This window comes from Stenella coeruleoalba (assembly GCF_951394435.1).
Source record: "Stenella coeruleoalba genome assembly, chromosome: 20".
NCBI classification, from domain to species: domain Eukaryota; kingdom Metazoa; phylum Chordata; class Mammalia; order Artiodactyla; family Delphinidae; genus Stenella; species Stenella coeruleoalba.
The window spans coordinates 25779705-25792927 of record NC_137166.1 but is presented as its reverse complement, the minus strand read 5'-3'; the positions used below and the strand labels follow the sequence as shown (position 1 = coordinate 25792927).

Sequence of the window (13223 nt, the reverse complement as noted above, 5' to 3'; positions counted from 1 at the left end):
CTGACCGCTTTACTCTTTATTCTCTCCTTGACTTTATTGAATGGAAAGTCTTTCAGGTGCGAGAAATGAGATTGGTATTATGTCAGGAGACTAAAGGACAATGGGATTTCTACAGATGTTGAGCTGCTGTCCATTGTCAAACTTTCCAAAAAGAAAAAGGCAGTTTCACTTTTCCCACTAGTTTACCAAAGCCAGATTTCAGGACTGTATGAGATACAGGTGACATTCTTTGCTTGTTTATTCATGTATTCTAAAATTTTTCACCCTTTTGTAATGGAGCTAGGTGGATTGCCCAGATTTCTTTCCTTTTGAGAATTTTCCCTCTCCATCCCATGCAGCTGTGTTGGGCCTGTCCAGTAGCTCCATGTCCTTTGCCTGGGCTAATCAGGGTCCTTTCAGGCAATGTAGTAACATCTGGACAATAGGAGAGAGAGTGCATTTGCTGGGGTCACAGGCTGTGAGCATGGAGTTTCCAATGGTCATCTTCCCTGACTGCATGGAAGAAGCACTTGACGTAGTTGAACTCACACACTGAGGAAGTCGAGGTGAAAAATGAAGACTACAGAACTCTGATGGCTTCACTAGGGCACCTGATATAGCCCACCTAGATGATGGATGTTCTTGTTTATTTATTTAAATTTCTTTTCTTATGCTCACTTAAGAACTTGCTGAAGGGAAAATTCTGACAAAGGAGATAATGAGTATAATCCAGAGTTCCAAGTATCAGGCCTTTTATACGTTTCTCTGAGTTTTAACAGACATACAAAGTATCAGAGTACCAATGGCTTCTCTACTAAATTGTAACGTAAGTGCTAAATTGTAGTCCTGTTCCCCAGTTAGCTATCTCTGAGGAGGGTCTGCCTATCCTGCTGAGGACTGGGGTGCAATTCAATAGGTGTTTCTCAGTGAAGGTCGTGCTTAACCAAGTGAAGTAAGATTTATTCTGGAATGGAGGGGTAGGATGTATTTTGTGTGGAACTAGAATGAAAAACCTGAGTCAAAAAGGAAGGCACATTTTCATTTGATTAAAGAATTACAATCTAACGATTTCATCTTTGGAAATAGCCTAACAGATTGTCTCCTGCGAGGAAAAGAATGCTGCCCCATTACAGACGGTGGTCAAGCAGAAGTCTGCATGACCTTTGGTTGGAGAATTAGCAGAGGAAATTCAGGCATTGGGTAGGGAATTGTAGCTTCAAATTCTGTGTAAGAACCCATGATTTAAAAAAAAAATGCAGATAAGTCATAATGGAAGACAATTATAGCAAGCATTATATTTTTTCCTGTTTAAACAGAAGGTCTCATTCCCTGAGCACATGGGTCCTTTGTAGAAGCCATGACACTTCAAAATAAGTCTCTCTGGCAAGAAAGAAGTAAGTCTATTTCAATTTGTAGGAATAATAATACATCTATCAGAGAACATGATCCAGGACAGCTTAGACATAGGCTACTTGTCAAGCAGACAGTGCAGGACACCCAGAAATCCAGCTAGATCAGACCAAATCCTGAGACTGGATTTGAAAGTACTATCAGATCTATAATCGTAGCTATTACTGATATCATGCAATTTACATCCCAAACAGAGATAAATTAGTGCAGAAATTCTAAAGTTGCTGAAAGCTAAAAAGGCAAGAGGGTAATTATCATGAAAAACCTTGCCAGCTAGAAGCAAGCAGGGAACAAGCTAGAGATCACTGATCATCCTGGAGACGGAACTTCAGGAAATAATTTAAGTAATACTAATGGTTCACATTAGACAAGAGTTTGGCTGCTGATTTTTTGATCATTTCAATGCATTAGCAAAACACCAGAAAGGAAAGAAAAAAACCAGTGTTTTCTTTGTGAGACAGATGTTTATCTCTTCTTTATATTCTATATGAAGAAGAAATATTTAACATCACAGAACAAACAGACCCACAAATATATGTATACATACATGCACACATATATAGATGTACATGTAATATGTAAATATGCATGTACATATACATGAACACATTTATGCATGCACAAATGCACACTCTTCTGCATTCTAATGTAAGACAGAGTCTTATATACCTAAGACAGAGTCTTTTATTTGTTACTGGAGGTCAATAAATATTTGCTAAATAAATTAATGAATGCTTACTATTCCAGAGGTTGAGATTACAGTGCAGCATCAAACACACAATTCCTCAGTAAATTCTTTCAGTTGTTCACAGACTGGGGTCTACATTGTTACGAATTCTAATTCCATAATTTGGAACACCTGTTGGGTTTATAGCTCAGTAGGGTGGATTTGCTTCTATTCTCAGGGAGCACAGCATGCTGGATATTTCTAGTTTCCTGGTGCTCTTAGTTGCCATTATTCACAGCTGGCCCAAAGAATGTTTGAGATGCGTCATAAGCTTCTGCATGAATACATCAAAGTCCATCTGCATGGGATTTGAGACAACTATTTTCACTGTCCATAGTTTTATTTTTTTACTTCTTGTGGGTCCATAGGTTTGAGACTGCTAGACAAATAATATTTGGATAAGGAAGTAAATAAAATATGGTAAAACCACTTTAGTTGAAAGAAGAAAGTTGATATTTGGTAAGGAAAGTGAGAAAAAGTGGTCTACTTTGACCTGGAATGATTTTACAGGCATTACTGCCCCTTTGTGAAAAAAGTACAAACTGTAGACTTGGAAATTTTCATGAGGAAATCAGAGAGCAAAATAGTTAAGTAGGGAAACAAACTAAGATACGTATTTCATTGCTTAAGGATGCTGTTTTTTTTTAAGATCCAGTGTTCACTTTAGCTTTGTACGTACAAATGTATTATCCTCCTTACAGGTGGCTAATTAATATACAATCCAACTGTCATATTTTATATACAACGGGCTATTTTATGAAGACAGTCTTTAAGAGAGTTATTCTGCCAGTTATATTGAATTTGTGGTTTTATCTGTTAATCACATACATTAATTTAAAACATATAAAATATATATGCATATAAATACACATATGAATATACGTGCACACACACAAACACATATACACACATATATAGCAGTGCATCCTTGGGCCAGTCTTCATTCTTCTGTTAACCTGATATCTGAGGTTATTGAATTGAGGATAATATAGGACGGAAAATATTTCCAAATATAAAATCTCTTGGAAGGCCTTAAAACTGAAAAATTTAAGGCATCCTTTGGCACATTACAAGTTGAAGACCTGACAAAAATTACATTTTAAGTCATAGCTTAACTCATATACAGAAAAAAACTTTTTAGACGATTATAGTACACCTGGTACAAAATTAAATTTCTTTATTATACCTGACCTTGAAGATCTTGCCATGGCCTAATGTTATTTAGATTTCACATGGAAGACTTCATGCATCCTTTTGTTCACCATGGTCTATTCTCTGTACCTTCTCATTTAGTCACTTTGTTTTGGCTCATGAAGGATATATAAAGCTGCTTGAATATGCATAGGAGGGCTTGCATTCAATCTAATGTCCTCTGTTGGCATTTGCAATTCTCTGAATATTTAAAATGAATAATATATCAAACAGATGGCAAAATTCTTTCTGCTGAAACTCACCTGAAGTAGTCCTTGACCTCAAAGTGAGTTTGGTTGACTTGGATGTGCAGAATGTGTTCCCACAGGAATTCTGCGTACAGGAGTATGAATGGAATTCGTGGCTAATTTTTTTCCTTCTCTCCAATGGCACCAGATTAATCCCTGAGGTTGATAAATTTAGGCTTTCGTCTATCAGATAATTTTAATAAAATCTCACAAATAAACATGAAGCAAATTAACATGGTTGGTTGCACCTAAGTTTCCAAATGTCTTCAGTGGTTAAATGGTACACAGACTATTTGTGATTTTCTAGGATTCTTAAGAAACTTTACCTTTTATTGTAATTCTTAAATGTATCAGGATAAATCAGATGTTTAAATATCAAAGAGACTTTAAAGAATTGACATACCACCACTTTCAGGGGAGAAAATAGGAAATGAAAATCTCAATGCTTTGTATCCTAGAATTCTACTAATATGACTACTCTCTTGCTCTGGCAGAGGTTAATAGTGGTGTTCTTGGTGGAAGTAGATGCTAGAACTCCTCACACCGGAAATACATAAATATAAACTGGAAACATGCCCTACAGTGGCACATAGTGTGCCACAGTTCCCTTCATAGAATAGAACTTCCCCTAAGATTGAGCACCTGTTGACACGTGCGTGTGGACAGGTGTGTGGGTATGTATGTGCGTGTGAATAAGGAGAGCAGAAAGAAGGGCTCTTGAGCTATGAAATGATAGAATGCAGTTTTACTTTTTGAGGAAGAAAAGATTATACCCTACCCAGAATTTTTTCTCCAGTTACCTTGATTTGGGTATATACATTTTGGATATTTTCATTTGCGTAGTCATTGGTTATTTCATGAGTTCATTTTTCAATCATCCATGAATAAATATTTGTTGAATTTATTGATTTTTTTGGAAGAGAAGTCCAAAGAAGATGATGGGCAGGCAGTAGCATCATAGTTCTACAGATAAAATGGATCTTAGAATGCAAAAACTGTTCCAAAGCAGAATCCTGGTGAGAATGAACTCTTTATCTAACCAAGTGTGAATGTGACAAACCTTGATCTGGTATAGATGCCATCATCAGAATCCTTTCCTGCAGACAAACATGTTCAGCTCTGGAGACGGGTAGAGCTGTGAGGAACACTGGTTTAATTGAAAAAATTTTTTTTCCTTGTGATATATCGAAGTATAATGTGGGACTAAAGATAGAAGTTTTTGAATTAAAATACTTGAATTTGAATTCTGGCTCGACCACTTATGAGATGTGTGACTCTGGGCAGTTTACATAAATTAAGGATAATAATATCTACATAAAGTTTTTGTAATTATTAAATCAAATGGGCACCATGCTTGGCACTTAGTAATCACTCGACAAATGTTAGCATAACAGTTATAACTTTTTCTAGTTGAAGCTAAAGGTTTGTATATCAGTCATAATTCTTTGATGCATTTGTGCCGTATACCGTAAATCCAAATTATCTAAAGGTTTGCTTTCATGGCCTTCAAAAAACGTCTGCTTTTTATAGGTATGTGTATTTGTGAGCTACTCATTGCTTAAGGCTAACGTACTTCCAGGCACCTTCTACCTCATTAAAAGTGACTCTTTAATTTTGTGGTATTAAAGGAAATGCATTATAAACTGATTCTCTTGATATTAATTGCATTCGTTAGAGAATTATTAAACATACATACATAGAGAAGTATAATTCCTGACATTTAATATCCTAGTCAAAAGTGAAAGTTGAATTAAATCTAGGAAAAATGTCATTTATTTTTTAAAGGAGAGCATAAGGTGATAAAAATAGTCTTTCAATTAATGCTCGTGCTCTCAGAGTCATACTTTGGAACTAATATAAATTAGTCCCCAGAAATCTATTTCAACAGGTCATTTGAGGAGAGAGAAAAATAATATAATCATATCTCCTGAGAAATAAATAACTTTTCTTCAAGATGAACTTGAGCTTCTGGACCAAAAGTGACTGGATCAAGAAACGGGCTGAAACAGAAGTAGGGGAAAAAAAAAAAAAAAAGGAGTGTTATTCTTAAGCAGGATGGTCCACTTTTGATGAGATTTGCATAAAGTCCAACAGAGAAAAGTGGACAAGAAAAAAAATGAGATTAAAAATAATAGAATTCGGGCTTCCCTGATGGCGCAGTGGTTGAGAGTCTGCCTGCTGATGCAGGGGACGTGGGTTCGTGACCCGGTCCGGGAAGATCCCACATGCTGCGGAGCGGCTGGGCCCGTGAGCCATGGCCGCTGGTCCTGCGTGTCCGGAGCCTGTGCTCCGCAACAGGGAGAGGCCACAACAGTCAGAGGCCCGTGTACAGCGAAAAAAAAAAAGAAACATAGAATTCACAAGTCTTCAGGGATTAACAAAGAAACAGAAGACTGCAAAGCCATTTCTGAATCCTTAAAGAGGAAATCATTCAAAGCTATTCTGAAATCAAAGAAAACAAAAGTCACTTCTCAAATCCATCCCTAGGACAAAAGGAAATTAAATTTCAGCCCAATTTGTATTGAACTTTGCTTCTAAGAATAAATTGGCTTAAAAGAATATATGAATTCACTTTGGCAGGAAGATACCAGATTATGAGAAAATTTACCATTATTCATAAGTCTTTTGTCAATTCTTTCAAAAAATATTATCTAAGATTCCATCCACTTGATAATTTCACTTTTCTATAAATTGCCAAGTCTCTAAATTGGTATCCTCAGTGTCTAGTTACATGGTGATTGTCTATTTGAAAAAAAAATAACACATCTGAGGTCGTCCAAAATTGCAAGTTTGTTGTTGACTTAAAGGTAGGATAAGACAGAATTCCTGTCTCTTTACTGGATATACATTTGTTTTTGCCTCAAGCCTAAAACTGAAAGCATTCCCTTCTAAGGATTTTATTTTGTTATGTTTTACAGTTCATGTTTGTCTAGAAGTTTTATTTTTTCCTGATATTTTTTCAGCCAGTGGAACATTTCCAGAATCCAAACTGTATTACTTTGAAGAGACTTACATAGAAAAGCAGTGTTATTAAGAATCTTGATACAAGTTGTTTCCTTAATGCTCATCCCACATATAACAGGAGGAATCCTATTAAGTGAAAAGCACGGGTTTCTGATCTTGATTGGGTCTGGAGATCAGCATCAGGTGTGTCTGCTAGTGGGGGTGATCCCTAAATACAGTGAATAGAATCAAAGACCTATGTCTAAGGGGTGAGAGTAAGTTTAGGAAGCTACAGACCAAGGCATCAATTCAAAGGGAGCTGATAATACATTCTCCTCTTCACTGAGACTTCATGCAGTGATAAAGAGAAGAGTTAATTAGGGAGCTAAAGAATGCAGAGAAAGTTCTTGAAGCTATACAACAATTCTGCTTAAGCATATATGAGAATCACCTTGGAATCTTGTTAAACATGGTAATCTTCCACCTTGGAGACCCTAATTCAAGAGGCCTGCGTTAGAGCCTGAGGATTACATGTCTCAAGAGACTCCCAGGCAAATCTAAGATGGGGGTATTTGGCAAACTCTGTTTTGAGGCATAGAAATGAAGGTGATGAGGCACAATGACTTTTTCTCTTTTGTTTGTGTTACCTGTTGTATGCTCAGGCCGTTCAACGTGGCTGTTCTCTTGCTCTCTGTACGTCCCCTGCTCGACCAGTCCCTGCTTCACTCACATGACTATCCAATCCTCTTAATTATAGGGCCTAGTTAATCCCTGGTAACTGAGCGCATCTGATGCCAATTCCCCCTATAAATGGTAGCCTCCTTGCCCTGGCCCCTCCCTTGAGTAACGAAGGCTGACGCCATGTTCTGCTCGCAGTCTGCCTCACACGGTGGGGTGTAGCTCTGGGACCTTCCTTCGGGTATGTAAGAGCCCCCCAGTCCATAAACCGTTTATGTCTCTGTCACTGTCTTCGGGCTCTGTGTTCAGTCTCGGGGTTGGGCAACTACAAGGCTTGCAGGTCTGTGGGCTGCAGCCGAACACGTATTAATTGTATTTTCTTTTTCTCTCTCGAGTATGAGTTGCTTGCAGCTAAAAGTTCTTTGTTGTACCTCCTCTTTGTACCTTTTTTTTTTTTTTTTTTTGAGGTACGCGGGCCTCTCACTGTTGTGGCCTCTCCCGTTGCGGAGCACAGGCTCCGGACGCGCAGGCTCAGCGGCCATGGCTCACGGGTCCAGCCGCTCCGCGGCATGTGGGATCTTCCCGGACCGGGGCACAAACCCGTGTCCCCTGCCTCGGCAGCGGACGCTCAACCACTGCGCCACCAGGGAAGCCCCTCTTTGTACCTTTATAATTTTTTTTTTTCTTTCCCTCTTAATTTTGCTTTACCAGGATCTTATAAGGGTTTCCCTTCATAAATCAGACACCTTAGTGCAGGAACCAGAAACTACAGCCAGCCCCCAGGTGAAATCTGACTATATCCATTCATTTATATAGTGTCTGTGGCTGCTTCTGTGCTATAATGAAGAGCTGAGCAGTTGCAACAGAGACCAACTGTTTATTATCTGGAAAGCCTAAATATATGTTGATATTATCTGGCTCTTTACAGAAAAAGTTTGCCAAAGGTTACTAAACTCATGATAGAGGACATCCTTGGGCCTCCTGAGGAGAATATACTAAGTCTGAAAAGGATGTACAGATGATGGCCTGATAGAGTCAAGAGGTTAAGACGATTTCTTCTAAGTCCATGCATTGGACGGGGCAAAGGATTGTCTAGCAGTGTTAGGACAACTGATCCAGTTTCAGGAGTGGAACATTATGTACCAGAAGCTCAGGATAGAAAGCTTTAGTCAGACCAATTCTTGCCCTAACCACTGCTGAGTGGGTAGCTAGCCATCAATTGTTCATTTAAGTCTAAAATTCTTTGGTATCATCTTGAGTCTCATAACAGGTCCCCTGGTCTATGGCAGCCAGTGGTTACATAGATAAAAATCAAGTTGATAAGGTATTAGAAAGGGATTATGAAAGTTCGCTTAATTAAAGAAACTTCAGTGGGATCATAAATAATCTGTGCAAGTTATTAACTTTCCACAGCTGCTCATCCGTACTGAGTTCGAATGACTTCTGACCTATAAAGACCTTAATCTAATTCTGAGTGAATACAGGTCATAAGGGAAAATATGCTTTATAATGCATTGACTATAATCAACAATTCTTTGAAGCAGAAACTTCCCCAAATACACCTAAGCATACCCTGCGTTTTCTTATATTCTGACCTCTGGTCCTATTTTTTTTTTTTTAACTTAGAAGATTCACTGGTCACACTTCAGTCTGTTTTATAAAAAACTAATTGAATGTCACTTTCTCTATAAACTGTATTTTAGAACTCATTGGAATTACTTATTTTTTCTTCTTTATTCACTCAGTATACTTTAATATTTGCAATAATAGTAGTAATCTGATTTGGCAATTTGAGTTGTGTAAAGTCTTATATTACTCAGTAGATCATAAGCTCCAGGTGGTCACAGGCCATAGTTTATTTTGCTTTGAATCCCTCAGTACACATGTGCCTTGCATGAAATAATCAACGTACTAATTGAACTAATCTCAGTTTGCTCTCCTGTCTTTCATAGTTTCTTTTTGATATGTCATTCATATATAGGTATCTAAGAAAATTTTTCTCAGTAGGAGGAATATATTTTTCTTTCCTCTTATGCCTATTTGCGAATTGGGCATCTTTTCTAATTTTGTTAAGTTTTGTTTGCTTATTTTTTAAACACATTATCAGAAACTGAACAAAATTAAGAGTGTTGTTTTGGCAAGAATTACCAAATTAGTAATTTGTTATCTATTCTATGTTCTGCGTGCTTTTCAAGATTATTGTAAGTTTTTACCCAATTTGTCTATATAAAATGGATCACTACATTTTTTTAAAGTAGAAATGTAGAATCTGGAGGGATAGTTTAGAACTTGCTAATGAGATGATTTCAGGAGCATTCAGTGACCCACTAGAGATTTCCAACACTACCTTAATAGCAGTTCTCCTAGGTATAGTCTAGAATAGATTTTCCAAATTGTGCTTCAAAGGATGTTGGTAGTTGTGGCAGATAATGGTTTGGGTAATTATATGTAATTAGACATACTGTTGTTTTAATCTACAAAATTTATACTCACCACTTCTGGATTAGTTATGTTATGGAAAGAGTGTTCAGGTAAGAATGTCGATGTGAAAAGGATAAAGTAGGAAGTGACTTGTATTTATCAGAATGTGAAATATTTGCACCATAAAACTTATTTACTTCTACTACATCTTCCTAAGATAATAGCAAACAACAGTGTCTGTGTCTGTGCACACACACCTTATGCTTCAGTTTCTAGCTGAGATGTTTCCCCAAGAGACAACTAAAAAGCATGAATGTACTGCAAATGAACTGTCACAGGATGCAAAGAAAATGGCTGAGGAGATCCCACTTGTGGCACCAATAGAGGGGCAGCACCGATTCTTTTTTAGACTCCTGTGCTATACCCAGGAAAGTAGAGATGGGGAAAGGAACACACTATATGGCATTTAGAGAAGTTAAGTGACTTAGTCCTGGAGCAAACTCAAGCCTAAAGAGGAAAGCCATTTAGGAAACAATAACAAAGGCAAATAAACCTTAATTAAGATTTTGAAATTCAAACCCAACATAGCATGTCCTTAGTTCAATAACCGTGGTTATTCCAATAGCTTTAGTAATGGTTGGTTAAAGGATATTAAACAGGTTTTGTCTGTTTGTTTTTAGAGGTTTTCAAAGAGTGGTCTGGGGAAGGTTGGGGTTCCCTGAGACCTTTTCAGGAGGTCAGTGGGGTCCCTCTCTTTTCAACTACCTATCTCTGTGAGGTCAAATGTTCATTTACTTCAACTAGAATGACTTACACAATGGACTGAATGCAGAAACAGATATGACAATCCAGCCGTCTTCTATTAAATGAGACATTAAAGAGATTTGAAAAAATGTAAAACAATACCACATCTCTCACTCTTCTTTTTAAATAAAGGTTGTTATTTAAGTTAACATGTAATGGGTTTATTATTTTTAAACGAATCAATAAATTAAATTTTTTAATCTATTTTATTTTTAATACATTAAATATTAGCAGATACAACCCCCATAAACGAAACCTCATGAGAGTCCTCATTTATTTTTAAGAATGTAGAATTTTCATGAGACCAAAAAAAAAAAAAATTGAAAACCACAATCCCAGAGGGAAGTCTGGTGTGATGGGTTTTCCAAAATTATTTAAATGATAACAACAAGCAACCACACTTTTGTGTGAACCAATAGTTCCAAAATAATGTCATCACCTTGACAGGGCAGGGGTCGTGGAATAATGAGAGTAAATAATTGCAGGGTTTTATTCATCCATCTTTTTTTCTTCTCTGACTGGATAATTTCAAATGACTTACCTTTGAATTCACAGACTCTTAAGCTTGCTCTCTTTGTATTCTTTAGTTCCAGAATTTATTTGGTTCTTTTTATGATTTCTACTGAAGGAGCAGTCACATTCTCTGTTCTTTGACGACTGGCTTCGGGAGAAAAATAGTTTCACCAGTCTGGCTAAGGCTTCTGAGGCTCTCGATGGAATCACCCGCTCTACATCTGTTGTTCCCTCTTGGGAGCGAATTACTAAAATTGTGTGCCTTCTCTGAATTCTAGAAAGCCAGGCCAGATGCTTGAGAGCCTCCCATTTGTTCTCCCTGGGGGTGGTGCCCTAACTGTGCCCTCTTCCAGTCCTGCAGTCAGCTTGACTTTATGCACGTGCTCACAAGCCATCTGCAAAAACTTGCATTCATAATCCACCAGCGCATGCTCAGGGAGCCCGCCGTGTGGGTGGTGGGGAAGAGGATTCGGGTGAGTGAGGCAGACAGAGCTTCAAGGGCATCCATGGGCCAGCTGGGGGGACCTGTAAGCAAGGTGTCCCAAGTGGCTTATGGGGCATCTTCCTGATGGAGTTTGTCATAGGACTCAAAGTCCTTTGAGTTCTGTGTCTTGGTTACTGTGCTCCTAGCTTCTCTCAGTCCCTTGGTGGTGCTGATCACCTTACTGTTCTGGTTTGGGTGAGAAAGAAGGGTGCCTCTTGGGCAGTATCTCACATAGCCAGGGAAGCAAGGCACTCACTACACTGTTACTTTCCCATGTAGGAGAAATTGCTGGGGGCCAAGAAATTGCTCTTGGCACTGAGATGTGCCCCCTTGGGGGCGGACTGATATGGGTAAATTGAAACTGTTCTCACTTTCTTCAATGCATTTATTTTCAGGGGTTTTTTTGCTTTGGTGGTGTGCTGAAACTTCTCCGCTGGACTCCTTGACTCCTACAAAGGTAGGGGTGGCTGTTAAAATCAATGTTCTATTTGAGGATGATGGTTTTTTTTAAAAAAACAATTCCTGTCATCTTGTGGATGTCAATCCTTGGGATTTATATTTTGAATAAAGCATTCTCAGTTGCTGGTTAGGACAAAGCAAGTTGGGGAAACTTGTAGATGGAAGGAATGTTCCGGATAATTTCTCAAATCGGTCCTAGAACCTATAGAGACTTTTCATACAGTGAACAAATTGGATTGAGTGGAAGGGTCAGGTTTCTTATAGGGCTTAGTGGATCAGATTGAGTTGAGAAAGCAGAGATTTTATGGATATTTGCTTGAAAATGTGGAAAGTGTGTGGAAGACCCAAAAAGGCTTGAGTAAAAAAAAAAGGTTCAGATGAATTTCAACTAATACATGCTTGTTTATAAATGGATGTTGGACAGAAGTATCACTGGCATGAAAATGTCCATGAAATTGAAGTGGGATTGTAAATGGAGATTGGGAAGATCTGTAAGTCCTGGCATATCAAAAGTGCACCTGTTCTGTAGATGGGCGGCGTCACTGAAAGTCATTACTCCTTTCCCTTTGATAGATGAATGAAAGTGTTTGCTTTTTTGTATTATGGTGTGTGTGTACTGTTATGATGATGAGAGTGTAGCTATGGAGAGGAGAAACCAGAGGGCACTAGCTGTAGTGGTGGTACGGTTTGGACAGCAGAGAGAGGATGGTTATTGCAAAGTGGAGAAGGGCAGATGGATGAAAGTTTTAAAAGTTTTGCAGAGCCTTACTTCCTGTGAGGTAGGTTTGAGATGCTGCTTTTAGCCCTTCTCTCTCCAAGCTGCTGGCATATATTGGGCTATCAAATGTCCACTGAGTTGCTGTAAATAGACCCTATCTGTCCTTAGCTCATCATTGGAATGGCCTTAGGGAAAATGTGCCACTAGAGGGTGTAGGAGAGCATGTGTCATCACAGAATTAAGTTCTATATATCACATTAGCACAAGGGCAGATCTATAAGAACACCAACTTTATGCAAAGGCAGCATGAGTATTGAAACATCTTGTTTTTAAAACAGTGTGACTGGCTGTCAATGAACAAGGCTAAATGATATACAGCTCACAGACTGTTCCTCTTTCTTTGTGATGAAAAGGACTGCAAAATAAGATTTTAAGTATTTACAGTCATCTAATAAAATGCTTCATGAGTATTTATGAGGTACTTCCTTAACTAGATAAATTATAATATTAATCAAAATCAAGACTACTCCTTGGAGTTCTTCCAATAACCCAGATCATAGACAAAGCTTTTCAGGTATTTCTTAATTCATTAATTCTCAGCTAAGTTGTTTATCTCACTCTTTCTACATGTACAAGAATGCTGCTATT

General features: G+C 38.0%; 1 protein-coding gene across 6 annotated transcripts in view; it reads left to right on the top strand.

Moving 5' to 3' along the window:
* Positions 1–13223, top strand: part of LOC307178258 (uncharacterized protein) — a 1492981-nt gene that overhangs the window by 718043 nt on the left and 761715 nt on the right. For 5 of the 6 annotated variants that reach the window (XR_013825157.1, XR_013825158.1, XR_013825159.1 and 2 more), the window contains one exon: positions 11794–11855. The exons of the other annotated variant lie outside the window; for it this stretch is intronic. The gene's annotated coding sequence lies outside the window, so the exon portion shown is untranslated. The remainder of the gene's footprint in view (positions 1–11793; positions 11856–13223) is intronic. 6 annotated transcript variants of the gene reach the window in all.